The sequence below is a fragment of the Bombina bombina genome, chromosome 1 (genome assembly GCF_027579735.1).
Source record: "Bombina bombina isolate aBomBom1 chromosome 1, aBomBom1.pri, whole genome shotgun sequence".
NCBI lineage: Eukaryota > Metazoa > Chordata > Amphibia > Anura > Bombinatoridae > Bombina > Bombina bombina.
The window spans coordinates 56,368,883-56,386,649 of record NC_069499.1 but is presented as its reverse complement, the minus strand read 5'-3'; the positions used below and the strand labels follow the sequence as shown (position 1 = coordinate 56,386,649).

General features: G+C 38.2%; 1 protein-coding gene across 6 annotated transcripts in view; it reads left to right on the top strand.

Annotated features, from left to right (window-relative positions):
- The window catches only part of TMEM63C (transmembrane protein 63C), a 115,894-nt gene that overhangs the window by 90,137 nt on the left and 7,990 nt on the right, over positions 1-17,767 (top strand). The gene's annotated exons all lie outside the window — the stretch shown is intronic.

The window sequence follows — 17,767 nt, the reverse complement described above, 5'->3', positions numbered from 1 at the left end:
ACTGTCAAAACTGAGCCCTCCCTCTCCAGTGACGTGCGGTGAGCTCAGAGGCTAGTGAGGCATTAGCTATGATACGCCTGAGAAGCACATTTATGAACCTAATAGAGGTAACTTAACTTTACGATTAAATTAGCAGGTTACACATAGACTATTAGAATTGTATCTAATATCTTGTATTTAAGCCTCTGCAGACAGACCCCTTATCTCATGGCTATTTATTTATTATCTATTGACTTGCATTTTAGCCAGTTAGTGCTGTGTCCTGCACAACTCCACGGGAGAGAGCACAATGTTATCTATATGACACACATAAATTAGCAGTCTCTTGTTGTAAAAAAGCTAATAAAAAAGCATGTGATAAGAGGCTGTCTGTAGTGGCTTAAACAGTCAGAAATTTAGAGATTAAACGGTTATAAAGTATATTAAAATAACAATGTTAATTGTGCAAAGCTGGGGAATGGGTAATAAAGGCGTTACCTATCTCTCTTTCATGTAATTAGCAAGAGTCCATGAGCTAGTGACGTATGGGATATACATTCCTACCAGGAAGGGCAAAGTTTCCCAAACCTTAAAATGCCTATAAATACACCCCTCACCACACCCACAAATCAGTTTTTACAAACTTTGCCTCCTATGGAGGTGGAGAAGTAAGTTTGTGCTAGATTCTACGTTGATATGCGCTCCGCAGCAGGTTGGAGCCCGGTTTTCCTCTCAGCGTGCAGTGAATGTCAGAGGGATGTGAGGAGAGTATTGCCTATTTGAATGCAATGATCTCCTTCTACGGGGTCTATTTCATAGGTTCTCTGTTATCGGTCGTAGAGATTCATCTCTTACCTCCCTTTTCAGATCGATGATATACTCTTATATATATACCATTACCTCTGCTGATTTTCGTTTCAGTACTGGTTTGGCTTTCTACAACATGTAGATGAGTGTCCTGGGGTAAGTAAGTAAGCTTATTTTCTGTGACACTCTAAGCTATGGTTAGGCACTTTTTTATAAAGTTCTAAATATATGTATTCAAACATTTATTTGCCTTGACTCAGGATGTTCAACATTCCTTATTTTCAGACAGTCAGTTTCATATTTGGGATAATGCATTGGAATCAATCATTTTTTCTTACCTTAAAAAATTTGACTTTTTCCCTGTGGGCTGTTAGGCTCGCGGGGGCTGAAAATGCTTCATTTTATTGCGTCATTCTTGGCGCAGACTTTTTTGGCGCAAAATTTTTTTTCTGTTTCCGGCGTCATACGTGTCGCCGGAAGTTGCGTCATTTTTTGACGTTTTTTTGCGTCAAAAGTGTCGGCGTTCCGGATGTGGCATCATTTTTGGCGCCAAAAGCATTTAGGCGCCAAATAATGTGGGCGTCTTATTTGGCGCCAAAAAATATGGGCGTCATTTTTTGTCTCCACATTATTTAAGTCTCATTATTTATTGCTTCTGGTTGCTAGAAGCTTGTTCACTGGCATTTTTTTCCCATTCCTGAAACTGTCATTTAAGGAATTTGATCAATTTTGCTTTATATGTTGTTTTTTTCTATTACATATTGCAAGATGTTCCACGTTGCAACTGAGTCAGAAGATACTTCAGGAAAATCGCTGCCCGGTGCTGGAGCTACCAAGCTAAGTGTATCTGCTATAAACTTTTGGTATCTGTTTCTCCAGCTGTTGTTTGTATTGCATGTCATGACAAACTTATTAATGCAGATAAAATTTCTTTTAGTACTGTTACATTACCTGTTGCTGTTCTGTCAACATCTAATTTTCAGAGTGTTCCTGATAACATAAGAGATTTTATTTTTAAATCCATTAAGAAGGCTATGTCTGTTATTTCTCCTTCTAGTATACATGAAAGTCTTTTAAAACTTCTCTTTTTTCAGATGAATTTTTAAATGAACATCATCATTCTGATACTGATAATGGTTCTTCTGGTTCAGAGGTTTCTGTCTCAGAGGTTGATGCTGATAAATCTTCGTATTTGTTCAAGATGGAATTTATTCGTTCTTTACTTAAAGAAGTATTAATTGCATTAGAAATAGAGGATTTTGGTCCTCTTGATACTAAATCTAAATGTTTAAATAAGGTTTTTAAATCTCCTGTAGTTATTCCAGAAGTGTTTTCTCTCCCTGATGCTATTTCTGAAGTAATTTCCAGGGAATGGAATAATTTGGGTAATTCATTTTCTCCTTCTAAAACGTTTTAAGCAATTATATCCTGTGCCATCTGACAGATTAGAGTTTTTGGGACAAAATCCCTAAGGTTAATGGGGCTGTCTCTACTCCTGCTATATTTTTTAGCGGATGTTGCTGCAGCTTCAACTTTTTGGTTAGAAGCTTTAGCGCAACAAGTAACAGATCATAATTTTATAGCATTATTATTATTCTATAACATGCTAATAATTTTATTTGTGATACCATCTTTTGATATCATTAGAGTTGATGTTAGGTATATGTCTCTAGCTATTTTAGCTAGAAGAGCTTTATGGCTTAAACTTGGAATGCTGATATGTCTTCTAAGTCTACTTTGCTATCCCTTTCTTTCCAGGGTAATAAATTATTCGGTTCTCAGTTGGATTCTATTATCTCAACTGTTACTGGAGGGAAGGGAACTTTTTTACCAAAGGATAAAAAATCTAAGGTAAATTTAGGTCTAATAATCGTTTTCGTTCCTTTCCTCACAACAAGGAACAAAAGCCTGATCCTTCATCCTCAGGAGCGGTATCAGTTTGGAAACCATTTCCAGTTTGGAATATATCCAAGCCTTATAGAAACCCAAAGCCAGCTCCTAAGTACCCATGAAGGTGCGGCCCTCATTCCAGGTCAGCTGGTATGGGGCAGATTACGTTTTCTTCAAAGAAATTTGGATCAATTCCGTTCACAATCTCTGGTTTCAGAACATTGTTTCAGAAAGGTACAGAATTGGCTTCAAGTTAAGGCCTCCTGCAAAGAGATTTTTTTCTTTCCCGTGTCCCAGTAAACCCAGCAACGGCTCAGCATTTCTGAAATGTGTTTCAGATCTAGAGTTGGCTGGAGTAATTATGCCAGTTCCAGTTCTGGAACAGGGGCTGGGGTTTTATTCTATCTCTTCATTGTACCAAAGAAGGTCAATTCCTTCAGACCAGTTCCGGATCTATCAATATTGAATCGTTATGTAAGGATACCAACATTCGAGATGGTAACTGTAGGACTATCCTGCCTTTTGTTTAGCAAGGGCATTATATGTCTACAATAGATTTACAGGATGCATATCTGCATATTCCGATTCATCCAGATCACTTTTAGTTTCTGAGATTCTCTTTTTAGACAAGCATTACCAGTTTTGTGGCTCTACCGTTTGGCCTAGCATCAGCTCCAAGAATTTTTTCAAAGGTTCTCGGTGCCCTTCTGTCTGTAATCAGAGAACAGGGTTTTGGTATTTCCTTAATTTGGACGATATCTTGGTACTTGCTCAGTCTTCACATTTTCGCAGAATCTCATACGAATCGACTTGTGTTGTTTCTTCAAGATCATGGTTGGAGGATCAATTTACCAAAAAGTTCATTGATTCCTCAGACAAGGGTAACCTTTTTAGGTTTCCAGATAGATTCAGTGTCTATGACTCTGTCATTGTCAGACAAGAGAAGTTTAACATTGATATCAGCTTGTCAAAACCTTCAGTCACAATCATTCCCTTTGGTAGCCTTATGCATGGAAATTTTAGGTCTTAGGACTGCCGCATCGGATGCGATCTCCTTTGCTCGTTTTCACATGCGACCTCTTCAGCTCTGTATGCTGAACCAATGGTGCAGGGATTACACAAAGATATCTCAATTAATATCTTTAAACCGATTATACGACACTCTCTGACGTGGTGGACAGATCACCATCGTTTAGTTCAGGGGGCTTCTTTGTTCTTCCGACCTGGACTATAATCTCAACAGATGCAAGTCTTACAGGTTGGGGAGCTGTGTGGGGGTCTCTGACGGCACAAGGGGTTTGGGAATCTCAGGAGGTGAGATTACTGATCAATATTTTGGAACTCCGTGCAATTTTCAGAGCTCTTCAGTCTTGGCCTCTTCTGAAGAGAGAGTTGTTCATTTGTTTTCAGATAGACAATGTCACAACTGTGGCATACATCAATCATCAAGGAGGGACTCACAGTCCTCTGGCTATGAAAGAAGTATCTCGAATTTTGGTTTGGGCGGAATCCAGCTCCTGTTTAATCTCTGCGGTTCATATCCCAGGTATAGACAATTGGGAAGCGGATTATCTCAGTCGCCAAACGTTGCATCCGGGCGAATGGTCTCCTCACCCAGAGGTATTTCTTCAGATTGTTCAAATGTGGGAACTCCCAGAAATAGATCTGATGGCTTCTCATCTAAACAAGAAACTTCCCTGGTATCTGTCCAGATCCCGGGATCCTCGGGCGGAGGCAGTGGATGCATTATCACTTCCTTGGAAGTATCATCCTGCCTATATCTTTCCGCCTCTAGTTCTTCTTCCAAGAGTATTCTCCAAGATTCTAAAGGAATGCTTGTTTGTCCTGCTGGTAGCTCCAGCATGGCCTCACAGGTTTTGGTATGCGGATCTTGTCCGGATGGCCTCTTGCCAGCTGTGGACTCTTCCGTTAAGACCAGACTTTCTGTCGCAAGGTCCTTTCTTCCATCAGGATCTCAAATCCTTCAATTTTAAGGTATGGAGTTTGAACGCTTGATTCTTGGTCAAAGAGGTTTCTCTGACTCTGTGATTAATACTATGTGACAGGCTCGTAATTCTGTATCTAGAGAGATATATTATAGAGTCTGGAAGACTTATATTTCTTAGTGTCTTTCTCATCATTTTTCTTGGCATTCTTTTTGAATACCGAGAATTTTACAGTTTCTTCAGGATGGTTTAGATAAAGGTTTGTCCGCAAGTTCCTTGAATGGACAAATCTCTGCTTTTTCTGTTCTTTTTCACAGAAAGATTGCTAATCTTCCTGATATTCATTGTTTTGTACAAGCTTTGGTTCGTATAAAACCTGTCATTAAGTCAATTTCTCCTCCTTGGAGTTTGAATTTGGTTCTGGGGGCTCTTCAAGCTCCTCCTTTTGAACCCATGTATTCTTTGGTCATTAAATTACTTTCTTGGAAAGTTTTGTTTCTTTTGGCCATCTCTTCTGCCTGAAGAGTCTCTGAATTATCTGCTCTTTCTTGTGAGTCTCCTTTTCTGATTTTTCATCAGGATAAGGCGGTGCTGCAAACTTCTTTTGAATTTTTTACCTAAGGTTGTGAATTCTAACAACATTAGTAGAGAAATTGTGGTTCCTTCATTATGTCCTAATCCTATGAATTCTAAGGAGAAATCATTGCATTCTTTGGATGCTGTTAGAGCTTTGTATTATTATGTTGAAGCTACTAAGTCTTTCCGAAAGACTTCTAGTCTATTTGTCATCTTTTCCGGTTCTAGAAAAGGCCAGAAAGCTTCTGCCATTTCTTTGGCATCTTGGTTGAAATCTTTATTTCATCATGCCTATGTCGAGTCGGGTAAAACTCCGCCTCGAAGGATTACAGCTCATTCTACTAGGTCAGTTTCTACTTCCTGGGCGTTTAGGAATGAAGCTTCGGTTGATCAGATTTGCAAAGCAGCAACTTGGTCCTCTTTGCATACTTTTACTAAATTCTACCATTTTGATGTGTTTTCTTCTTCTGAAGCAGTTTTTGGTAGAAAAGTACTTCAGGCAGTGATTTCAGTTTGAATCTTCTGCTTATGTTTTCATTAAACTTTATTTTGGGTGTGGATTATTTTCAGCAGGAATTGGCTGTCTTTATTTTATCCCTCCCTCTCTAGTGACTCTTGCGTGGAAAGATCCACATCTTGGGTAGTCATTATCCCATACGTCACTAGCTCATGGACTCTTGCTAATTACATGAAAGAAAACATAATTTATGTAAGAACTTACCTGATAAATTCATTTCTTTCATATTAGCAAGAGTCCATGAGGCCCACCCTTTTTTTGTGGTGGTTATGATTTTTTTTGTATAAAGCACAATTATTCCAATTCCTTATTTTTTATGCTTTCGCACTTTTTTCTTATCACCCCACTTCTTGGCTATTCGTTAAACTGATTTGTGGGTGTGGTGAGGGGTGTATTTATAGGCATTTTAAGGTTTGAGAAACTTTGCCCCTCCTGGTAGGAATGTATATCCCATACGTCACTAGCTCATGGACTCTTGCTAATATGAAAGAAATGAATTTATCAGGTAAGTTCTTAAATAAATTATGTTTTTTTAATAATAGCGATTTTGGTGTAGACTGAATTCTGACCCAGGCAGGATGAAATACTTGCAAGCACACAAACAAGGCTTCCAAACAATCTGACCACATGTTAAAACCAGAAACTCCCTAATGCAACTAATGCATAAAAAATGCAGGGGATGACTGGCAATTTTGGAACAAGGGGGCAAGTACAACTCAGTGGCCCAAGTACTAAACCCCTGCCCACTATGAAATTCTATATCTAATAGTTAAAATACAAGGGAAGCAAAGCACCTAAGAAATTATAAAAATAAGGCTATAAAAACAGAATTTTAATGGAAAATATATATATATATTTATTTTTACTAACATCCATGTACAGCCCTAGCATACTGCTGACATTATGTACATTTCCAGAACACTGCTGACATCCATGTACAGTCCTAAGTTAGGTCTATACATTTATAAATATATATATTCCATTAAAATTCTGTTTTTATAGCCTTATTTTTATAATTTCTTAGTTGTTTTGCTTCCCTTGTATTTTATGTATGTTATTCATTTTAACTATGGAAATGTTAGCTAAACGTCTTTATCATAATCCCAGAAACATAGGAGCCCTCACATGCCCTGGTTCCCATAAAGTTGTAATATACATAGGCGATGTACTACTAACACTAACTGTCGTAAAGGAATCTATTATAGGAGGTGCAGTTTAAAGTTTTATATTATACGCAATAAGGTTGAGATACGAATCAGTTGCAGCTATTAACTGACAAAATGAAAGATTTGTTTCACTACAAATGGCAAAACATCTTTAAATATATCAGTGTTATTTATATCCTGATTATTATCATTGGCTCCTGATTTTTTTGTATAGGAACAATTATCACTTCAATATGATATTCTTTCCTGGGCACAAATAATCTTTTTTGATGAGAATGATCCTTACTGTGGAAATATCTTACCCAAAATATGCAACGGATTATACATAATTGTATTAATAATGCAATGGACTTTATTTCTGATCTTTACAATGCAGTAACTAAAAAGGCAGACTATCTTTAATCCAGGCCAGGGGGTCTCTAACTTCTCAAAATGCCTTACAGGTCCGGTATATTAGGGCTGGGCAGCAAAAGACAGAGTAGACAGTAGACTCCGAGTCCAGGCAGTCTAAAAAACGGAGGCAAGTTGATGGCCGTCACTGGTGGCAGCAGTTTCCTTCACTTTTGCCGCCAGTACCGTGCTCAGTATCCTGCTCCCTTGCGCATGCGCTGGGAGCCAATCAACGCCGGTCATGTTCTCCTGGTGCTGTCAATCACCAGGAGAACATGGCCGACTCTGATTGGCTCCCTCACTAGGAGACATTACGATTGATGCTTCTTATTGGACCATTTGTCCCCCAATGGCGTTTCGCTCAGCCAGTCAGTGGAGCTGTAATGTTCCGCTGCTGGATAGTAGAAATGCACCCATGTTACGCAACGGAGAAGTACAAAAATACAGTGCCTCTCCATAGCGTAACATGGGGAGGAAAAAAATTTCATTGTTTCATTTGGTCTGCCAGTGTGTGTCGTTCTAATGCTTCAGTCTATAGTAATGCATTGCAATGCACCCATGTTGCACAACGGAGCACTACCATTAGCATAACATAGGGGGGAATTATTTTTTTTTTAATTTTTTTTACAATTTTTTTTCTCTTTTAAATTCAATTTAAATAAATTTTGGGCCCATATGGCAGGTGAGGCCCTGGCTTCTTATGACTGCACACCCCTGTCCCACTCCTCTTAGTGGTTAACCATTTAGATCCTCTTGTGGGGGGCTCTACCAGGGTTGTTACTATGCAGAAGCCCTGTTACTGTTGGTAGCAACAAGCATATTATCTATCCCAGGGGTCCTTAGTGAGTTGGGATCTACTTTTTTGTAAAATGTGCCACTGAGATCTACTTGTGCCAAATTTAAGAAAATTGTGCATGTAGCCTTCTCCAAATGTTAAGAGAAATCCGGGTGTTTTTCACATAGGGTTAATGATTTTCAAGATTTGCAGTTATGAAGTGCAAAGCTATGCACTCACTTTTGCCTTATGTTTATCAACCCTGCTGAATTTTTCATCATTAAAGGGTGCTGGTTGACACAACTATTAACTGTACTTTTTGCCTCTGGGTTGAAGTTTTTAAAGATTTTTTTAGCTGCAGCACATTTCAATAAATTGATTTTTGCACAAGAACAGAGACAGAGAGAGAGTATATTTAAAGGGACAGTATACACTAATTTCTTTCATGTAATTGAGTCCATGAGCTAGTGACGTATGGGATATACAATCCTACTAGAAGGGGCAAAGTTTCCCAAACCTTAAAATGCCTATAAATACACCCCTCACCACACCCACAATTCAGTTTTACAAACTTTTCCTTCTATGGAGGTGGTGAAGTAAGTTTGTGCTAAGATTTCTCCGTTGATATGCGCTTCTCAGCATTTTGAAGCCCGATTCCTCTCAGTACAGTGAATGTCAGAGGGATGTGAAGGGAGTATCACCTTTTGAATGCAACAGTTTTCCTCACGGGGAAACCTATTTCATAGGTTCTCTGTTATCGGTCGTAGAGATTCATCTCCTACCTCCCTTTTCAGATCGACAATATACTCTCATATTTCATTACCTCGACTGATAACCGTTTCAGTACTGGTTTGGCTATCTGCTATATGTGGATGAGTGTCTTTTGGTAAGTATGTTTTCATTACTTAAGACACCTCTATGGTTTGGCACTTTATGTATTTATATAAAGTTCTAAATATATGTATTGTACTTATATTTGCCATGATTCAGGTTTCAGTATATTTCCTTTTGCAGACTATCTGGGAAATGCATTTTTTTTTTACGAAAATGTATTTCTTACCTGGGGTATAGTCTTTTATCAATTGACTGTCATTTTTAATTTGCGGGCAGAATTAGGTTTGCGAGGGCGCAAAATGCCAAACTATATTGCGTCATTTTTAGCGCGAGATTTTTTTTGGCGCAAAGTTACGTTCGATGACGCAAATTTGTCATTTCCGGCGTCTTTCTTGACGCCGAGTCCTTTCACAAGGTTACGTCTTCAAGTGTGTCATTTACGGATGTTGTTAGCGCCAACATTTTTTCTCTGTTTGTTTGTCATACTTGCCGCCAAATATTTTCATTATTTTAAACCCCATTCCTTTTTTCTCTATCAGAGGGCTATGCTGTTTTGCATTTTTTTCTCATTCCTGAAACTGCCATATAAGGAAATTAATAATTTTGCTTTATATGTTGTTTTTCTCTTACATTTGCAAGATGTCTCAATCTGATCCTGTCTCAGAAATCACTGTTGGAATCCTGCTGACTGATAACAGTTCTACCAAAGCTAAGTACATTTGTTGTAATCTTATGGAGATTATATCTCCAGCTCTGGTTTGTAATAAGTTGTCATGATAAACTTTTACATGCAGAGAAAGTGTCCATCAGTAATAGTGCATTGCCTGTTGCTGTTCTTTTAACATCTAATGTACAAGATATACCTGTGAATTTATAAGAATTTATTGCTGATTTTATTCAGAAGGCTTTGTCTGCCATCCCGCCTTCTAATAAATGTAAAGGTCTTTTAAAACTTCTCATAAAATTGATGAAATTTCAAATGACCGACAACATACTGAATTATCCTCCTCTGATGAGGATATATCTGATTCAGAAGATCCTTCCTCAGATATTGACACTGACACATCTACTTATTTTGGAGTACATTCGTTCTTTGTTATAGAAGTGTTGTTTATATTTGATATTGAGGAGACTAGTCCTCTTGATATTAAAACTAGTAAACCTTTAAATTCTGTTTATAAACCTCCTGTGTTTATTCCAGAGTTTTTTCCAGTTCCTGATGCTATTTCTGATATGATTTCTAAGGAATGGAATAGGCCTGGTACTTCTTTTATTCCTTCTTTAAGGTTTAAAAAATTGTATCCTTTGCCAGCAGTTAGATTAGAGTTTTGGGAAAAGATCCCCAAAGTTGATGGGGCTATCTCTACTCTTGCTAAACATACTACTATTCCTACGGAAGATAGTACTTCTTTTAAAGATCCTTTAGATAGGAAACTTGAATCTTATCTAAGGGAAGCTTATTTTATATTTAGGTCATCTTCTTAGGCCTGCAATTTATTTGGCTGATGTAGTATTGTTATCTTGATTCAACATGCTAATAATTTCATTTGTGATGCCATTTTTTTCGATATCATCAAAATTGATGTTAAATCTATGTATTTAGCTATTTTAGCTAGAAGAGCTTTGTGGCTTAAATCTTGGAATGCTGATATGACTTTTAAGTCCAGATTGCTATCTCTTTCTTTCCAAGGTAATACATTATTTGGTTCACAGTTGGATTCAATAATTTCAACTGTCACTGGGGGAAGGGAGTTTTTTGCCTCAGGATAAAGATCTAAGGGTAAATCTAAAGCTTCTAACCGTTTTCGTTCCTAAATAAGGAACAGAAACCTAATTCTTTCCCCATGGAATCTGTTTCCAATTGGAAGCCTTCTTCAAATTGGAATAAATCCAAGCCAAGCATGAAGGTGCGGCCCTTATTCCAGCTCAGCTGGTAGGGGGCAGTTTAAGTTTTTTCAAAGATGTTTGGATCAATTCGGTCCAAAATCATTGGATTCAGAATATTGTCTCTCAGGGGTACAGAATAGGATTAAGAGTAAGACTGCCTGTGAGAAGATTTTTTCTCTCACGCATTCCAGCAAACCCAGTAAGGCTCAGGCTTTCCTGAAGTGTGTTTCAGACCTGGAGTTATCTAGGGTAATCATGCCAGTTCCGTTTCAGGAACAGGGTCTGGGGTTTTATTCAAATCTATTCATTGTCCCAAAGAAACAAAGATTCATTCAGACCAGTTTTGGATCTAAAAATTTTGAATCGATATGTATGAGTACCAACTTTCAAAATGGTGACTATAAGGTCTATTCTGCCTTTTGTTCAGCAAGGGCATTATATGTCCACAATAGACTTACAGGATGCATATCTTCATATTCCGATTCATCCGGATCACTATCAGTTCCTGAGATTCTCTTTTCTAGACAAGCATTACCAATTTGTTGCTCTTCCTTTTGGCCTAGCGACACCTCTAAGAATCTTTTTCAAAGGTTCTCGGTGACCTACTCTCTGTAATCAGAGAGCGGGGTGTTGCGGTGTTTCCTTATTTGGACGATATTTTGGTACTTTCTCAGTCTTTACATTCTGCAGAATCTCACACGAATCAACTAGTGTTGTTTCTTCGAAGACATGGTTGGAGGATCAATTTACCGAAAAGTTCTTTGATTCCTAAGACTTTTTAGGTTTCCAGGTAGATTCAGTATCCATGACTTTGTCTCTAACAGACAAGAGACGTTTGATTTGGTTGCAGCCTGTCGGAACCTTCAGTCTCAGTCATTCCCTTCAGTAGCTATGTGCATGGAAGTTTTTGGTCTCATGACTGCAGTATTGGACGCGATCCCCTTTGCTCGTTTTCATATGAGACCTCTTCAGCTTTGTATGCTGAACCAATGGTGCAGGGATTATACGAGGATATCACAATTAATATCCTTAAATCCCAATGTTTGATTTTCTCTGACTTGGTGGTTAGATCACCATCGTATAATTCGTATAATTCTAGGGGCCTCTTTCGTTTGTCCAACCTGGACTGTGATCTCAACAGATGCGAGTCTTTCAGGTTGGGGAGCTGTTTGGGGATCTCTGACAGCTCAAGGGGTTTGGAAATCTCAAGAGGCGAGATTACCAATAAATATTTTGCGATTCTCAGGGCTCTTCAGTTTTGGCCTCTGTTGAAGAGAGAACCATTCATTTGCTTTCAGACTGACAATATCACAACTGTGGCATATGTCAATCATCAAGGTGGGACTCACAGTCCTCAAGCTATGAAAGAAGTATCTTGGATACTTGTTTGGGCGGAATCCAGCTCTTGTCTAATTTCTGCGGTTCATATTCCAGGTATAGACAATTGGGAAGCGGATTACCTCAGTTGTCAGACTTTACATCCCGGAGAATGGTCTCTCCACCCAGATATGTTTTCTCAAGTTGTTCGGATGTGGGGGCTTCCAGAAATAGATCTGATGGCATCTCATCTAAACAAGAAACTTCCCAGGTACCTGTCCAGGTCCAGGGATCTTCAGGCGGAAGCAGTGGATGCGTTAACACTTCCTTGGTGTTATCAACCGGCTTATATTTTCCCACCTCTAGTTCTTCTTCCAAGAATGATCTCCAAAATTATCATGGAGCAATCGTTTGTGCTGCTGGTGGATCCAGCATGGCCTCACAGGTTTTGGTATGCGGATCTTGTTCGGATGTTCAGTTGCCAACCTTGGCCACTTCCATTAAGGCCAGACTTTCTATCTCAAGGTCCGTTTTTTTCCATCAGGATCTCAAATCATTAAATTTGAAGGTATGGAAATTGAACGCTTAGTGCTTAGTCATAGAGGTTTTTCTGACTCCGTGATTAATACTATGTTACAGGCTCGTAAATCTGTTTCTAGAAAGATTTATTATTGAGTTTGGAAGACTTACATTTCATGGTGTTCTTCTCATAAATTCTCTTGGCATTCTTTTAGAATTCCTAGAATATTACAGTTTCTTCAGGATGGTTTGGATAAAGGATTGTCTGCAAGTTCCTTGAAAGGACAAATCTTTGCTCTTTCTGTGTTATTTCACAGAAAGATTGCTAAATTTCCTGATATTCATTGTTTTGTGCAGGCTTTGGTTCGTATCAAGCCTGTCATTAAATCAATTTCTCCTCTTTGGAGTCTTAATTTGGTTTTGAAGGCTTTACAGGCTCCTCCGTTTGTGCCTATGCATTCTTTGGACATTAAACTACTTTCTTGGAAAGTGTTGTTTCTTTTGGCCATCTCTTCTGCTAGAAGAGTTTCTGAATTATCTGCTCTCTCTTGTGAATCTCCTATTCTGATTTTTCATCAGGATAAGGCAGTTTTGTGGACTTTATTTAAATTCTTACCTAAGGTTGTGAATTCTAACAACATTAATAGAGAAATTGTTGTTCCTTCCTTGTGTCCTAATCCTAAGAATTATTTGGAGAGAACTTTACATTCTTTGGATGTGGTGAAAGCTCTGAAATATTATGTTGAAGCTACTAAAGATTTCAGGAAGACTTCTAGTCTATTTGTTATCTTTTCTGGTTCTAGGAAAGGTCAGAAGGCTTCTGCCGTTTCTTTGTGTTCGTGGTTAAAACTATTGATTCATCAAGCCTATTTGGAGTCAGGTCAGGCCCTGCCTCAGAGAATTACAGCTCATTCTACTAGATCAGTTTCCACTTCCTGGGCTTTTAAGAATGAAGCTTCAGTTGATCAGATTTGCAAAGCTGCTACTTGGTCTTCTTTGCATACATTTAGTAAATTCTACCATTTTCATGTATTTGCTTCTTCGGAAGCAGTTTTTGGTAGAAGAGTTCTTCAGGCAGCTGTTTCGGTTTGATTCTTCTGCTTTTGATTTAAGTTTTTTTCCTTTCATTTATGCGAATAAACTTATATTTTGGGCTGTGGATTCATTTTTTCAGCGGAAAATGGCTGTTTTTATTTTTATCCCTCCCTCTCTAGTGACTCTTGCGTGGAGTTCCACATCTTGGGTATTGCTATCCCATACATCACTAGATCATGGACTCTTGCCAATTACATGGAAGAAAACATAATTTATGTAAGAACTTACCTGATAAATTCATTTCTTTGATATTGGCAAGAGTCCATGAGGCCCACCCTTTTTTATGGTGGTTATGATTTTTTTGTATAAAGCACAATTATTCCAATTCCTTTGTTTATGATTTTTTACTCCTTTCTTTATCACCCCACTTCTTGGCTATTCGTTAAACTGAATTGTGGGTGTGGTGAGGGGTGTATTTTTAGGCATTTTAAGGTTTGGGAAACTTTGCCCCTCCTGGTAGGATTGTATATCCCATACGTCACTAGCTCATGGACTCTTGCCAATATGAAAGAAATTAATTTATCAGGTAACTTCTTACATAAATTATGTTTTTCATATAACTACATGTAATAGACACTACTATAAATAATAACATGCACAGATACTGATCTAAAATCCAGTATAAAATCTATTAAAAACTTACTTAGAAGCTCCCAGTTTACCACTGTTGATGAGGTTAGGCTGGGAGACCCACTGAAAGCGGCTGGGAAAACGGGAGCAGCATATTTTTGAAATTGCGCTGTTCATGATCCAGCAGTTGTGAAGATAGCAGCAATTTTCATTTTTGTTTAAAAGCTGCTACAAAACTTATCATGGCAACAACATTTTAGTTTTTTCTAAATTTAGGTCATTTTAACTTAGCTGTGAAATCTGTTAAAAAGACCAAATCTAACAGCCACGCTTCATCTTCTAATTGCGCCTCGTGAACATCTTTAGAGACCAGAAACGCCTTAATCTTTGGTAACTGATCCTGAAATATTTGCATAAATACCCATCTGACATCAGTGTGTAACAAGAGATCGGTGTGTTCTGCTTCATGTTCTTCCAACTGACCTTGAAAGAGCCGACTTTAAAGACTTCTGGCACATACTGAGCAAACAATTTTTAATGTCATCTCCATGACGTCTTTCATATTCTTCATTTTCCAGCATAAACCCTGCTGCTAAACTATGATGAAAAGAAAACACACTTGTTATATCTGATAGATTTTCTGCTATGACTTCACAGCGCTGTGTTTCTTGGCAGCTGAACATACGTAGAAGCAGAAACTATTTCACATTTATTGTTAAAATCCTCAATGTTTCTGCTGTCTGTAAAAATGCCTCTTATTGCACCATCTGCATAAGTTTTTTTGCTTTGCAAGTAAATGGTTAATCTGTAAAGATGCAATTGTTGCTGCCTTTGCTTTTGTATTGGGTAAAAATTGACTGCTGTGCATTAAAGTGCGACTTCAGCTCTTAAATTTCTATCTTTCGCAGCTCAGTTTGGCTAGAACATTTTAATCATGATATTTCTGTGTAGAGTTTTAAAATTCACCTCTACATTGTCTTTATTGGGTAGAGCGACACTTGCTTGGCAAATCAGACAAACACATTCTGAGATAGATATTGTACAAATAAAATCTATTTCCCACTCATGGAAATTATAGGGGTTTTTTTTCTTACCACTGGTGCCAGCACTCATTTTTGTAAATCCTGTAACCTTAATTCTATAAATAGATTCCAAAATATATTTTTTAACTTGAACCCAAAGCTAGGACCCCCCTTGGTGAAAGGTTAGCCAGGCTAAGGTAAGGTTCAGTAGTACTGGAAGTATCAATTCAAGGATGAAGTCAGGTAGGGTCAGCCTGCAGGAGTACCAAGTCATGATCCAAAAATCAATAACGAGTGAGCCAAAAAATCAGGCAATGCAGTACAAAGTCAGCAAACTTGTAGGTAGGTCAAAAGGCAAAGTCAAATCCAGTAGTTCAGATATAGATAGAAAAATATAGTTTTAAAATAACACACCCAGATAACAAGCTATAGTGAATGAGGGTATCGCGCACTGAACCTTATATAGCTGTAGCATATGTGCGGGTAATGGAAGAGAGGCTCTGAGCACAACGCAGCCATGAAAAGAGTGCAGCGATGATAAAAACAATTTAGTTTATAATAATAAATTATCCTTCTCGGGCAGCATTGCTTTAGTGTGGCTGCACTATCCTATACTTACTTTCAACAATGTGGCTGTCAAAAGGGTAGCGCGGCCACGTTATCCTTTTAGTGACAGCATTTCTTTACTGCGGCTGTGCTATCGTAATTACTTCCTTTCATTATAGTGCAGCTGCGCTATTGTTCTTTGGTCTACTTTAAAGGGCAAGGCAGTCGACCGCGGTCAATGTTATGGGACCCCCCGATCTAGGCCTTTACTTTCGTGTAAATAAAGTAGTTATCTCTGAAAAAACTTCTTCCTTGCTCTGTGTAAAAGCAACAATGTCTCTGCTGCCTCTGAAACTTCCTTGTCTCTTCTTTGCTTTTGTATATTATTCCTTTATGTGTTTTTAAATCCCTTTATTACCCATTCCCCAGTTTTGCATAACCAACTCTGTTAAGTTAATACACTTTTTACCTCTGTGATTACCTTGTATCTAAGCCTCTGCAGACTGCCTTATTTCAGTTCTTTTGACAGACTTGCATTTTAGCCAATTAGTGTGGACTCATAAATAACTCTACTGGAGTGAGCACAATGTTATCTATGTGGTACACATGAACTAGCACTGTCTAGCCGTGAAAATCTGTCAAAATGCACTATAAGAAGCGGCCTTCAACGGCTTAGAAATCAGTTTGTGAGCCTACCTAGGTTTAGCTTTCAGCAAAGAATACCAAGAGAGAAAAGTAAATGAGAAAGTTGCTTAAAGTTGCATGTCCTATCTGAATCATGAAAGTTTAATTTTAACTAGACTGTCCCTTTTTTAGCTTTAGCCACAAGAGAGTTGTAGCAGTTTGGAAGGGGAGGCCAAACTAAGACATTGTTGTGCTGAGCAAATAAGGCAAACAGAATATATATTACATGATGAAATAATCCAAGGTGAATATTCTTATAGGAGCTGTATTTTTCTAAGTATTGGAATGCAGTGAAGAGATGTCAGGGGAAGAGATTTAGAAGAGGAGAATGTTACCAAACTTGCTGCATTTAAAATAGAGAAGGGCAAGTGTTGGAAACATATATGGCAATGCCTTTGTATTTCAAGTGCCACAAAACCTCCTTTTTACACAAACCCAGAAATATAGTGCCAGGGAATGAACCAAGAAATGACAATTCCGCTGTTAGTTTGGTCTATGTTCCATGCCCACGTTCAACCAACCCCTCCATGTATGTTTGTTCCTACAGCTTTAACTAGACTGGATAATCAGACTGCACATTTAAAGCAACATGGGAGTCAAATTAAACGTTCATGGTTCAGATATAGATTTACTACTATTTTAAATTGACTTATTTCTCTCTTGGTATTGTATGTTGAAACTTCTTGATTGTCGTTTGTTTTTTATGGAATATTTTAACTAGGACTTTACAATTACTGGAAGTAGTTTGATGTATTTTTTTACTATAACATTGTTTTATATGGGGCTCATTATCTGCAGAACTATGTCGGTGTGGGAAGATTTCAGGACAACCGCTAGAAAATGACTTTACAGTAATAATGTATTAGTTGTAAGCAGCCAATTTTATTTTCACAATTTTATATGGAAGTGAATTAGGTCCAGTCACTTTGATTTACTCACCTGAATATGCCCAGGGAGATCCTAAAGTTGATCCAATCTTTAATTAGAACAATGGACCAGTCACCTTTTATCCAGTTCTTATAAAACTATACATCTTGCTTGTTGATCCACTAAAACAAGATATCTCTCCTTTGCTGACACATTGGGCCAGTTACCCCCCAGCCCGCTTCACCTATGGGCCGGTGCCTGTTCAGCTGCACCGTAAATCACACAACTTTCTTAGTAGCTTGACTCCTGGAGCCTGGTAATGCTATCTCCCTTGTACCCTAGAGCAGTGTTTTTCAACCAGTGTGCCGTGGCACACTAGT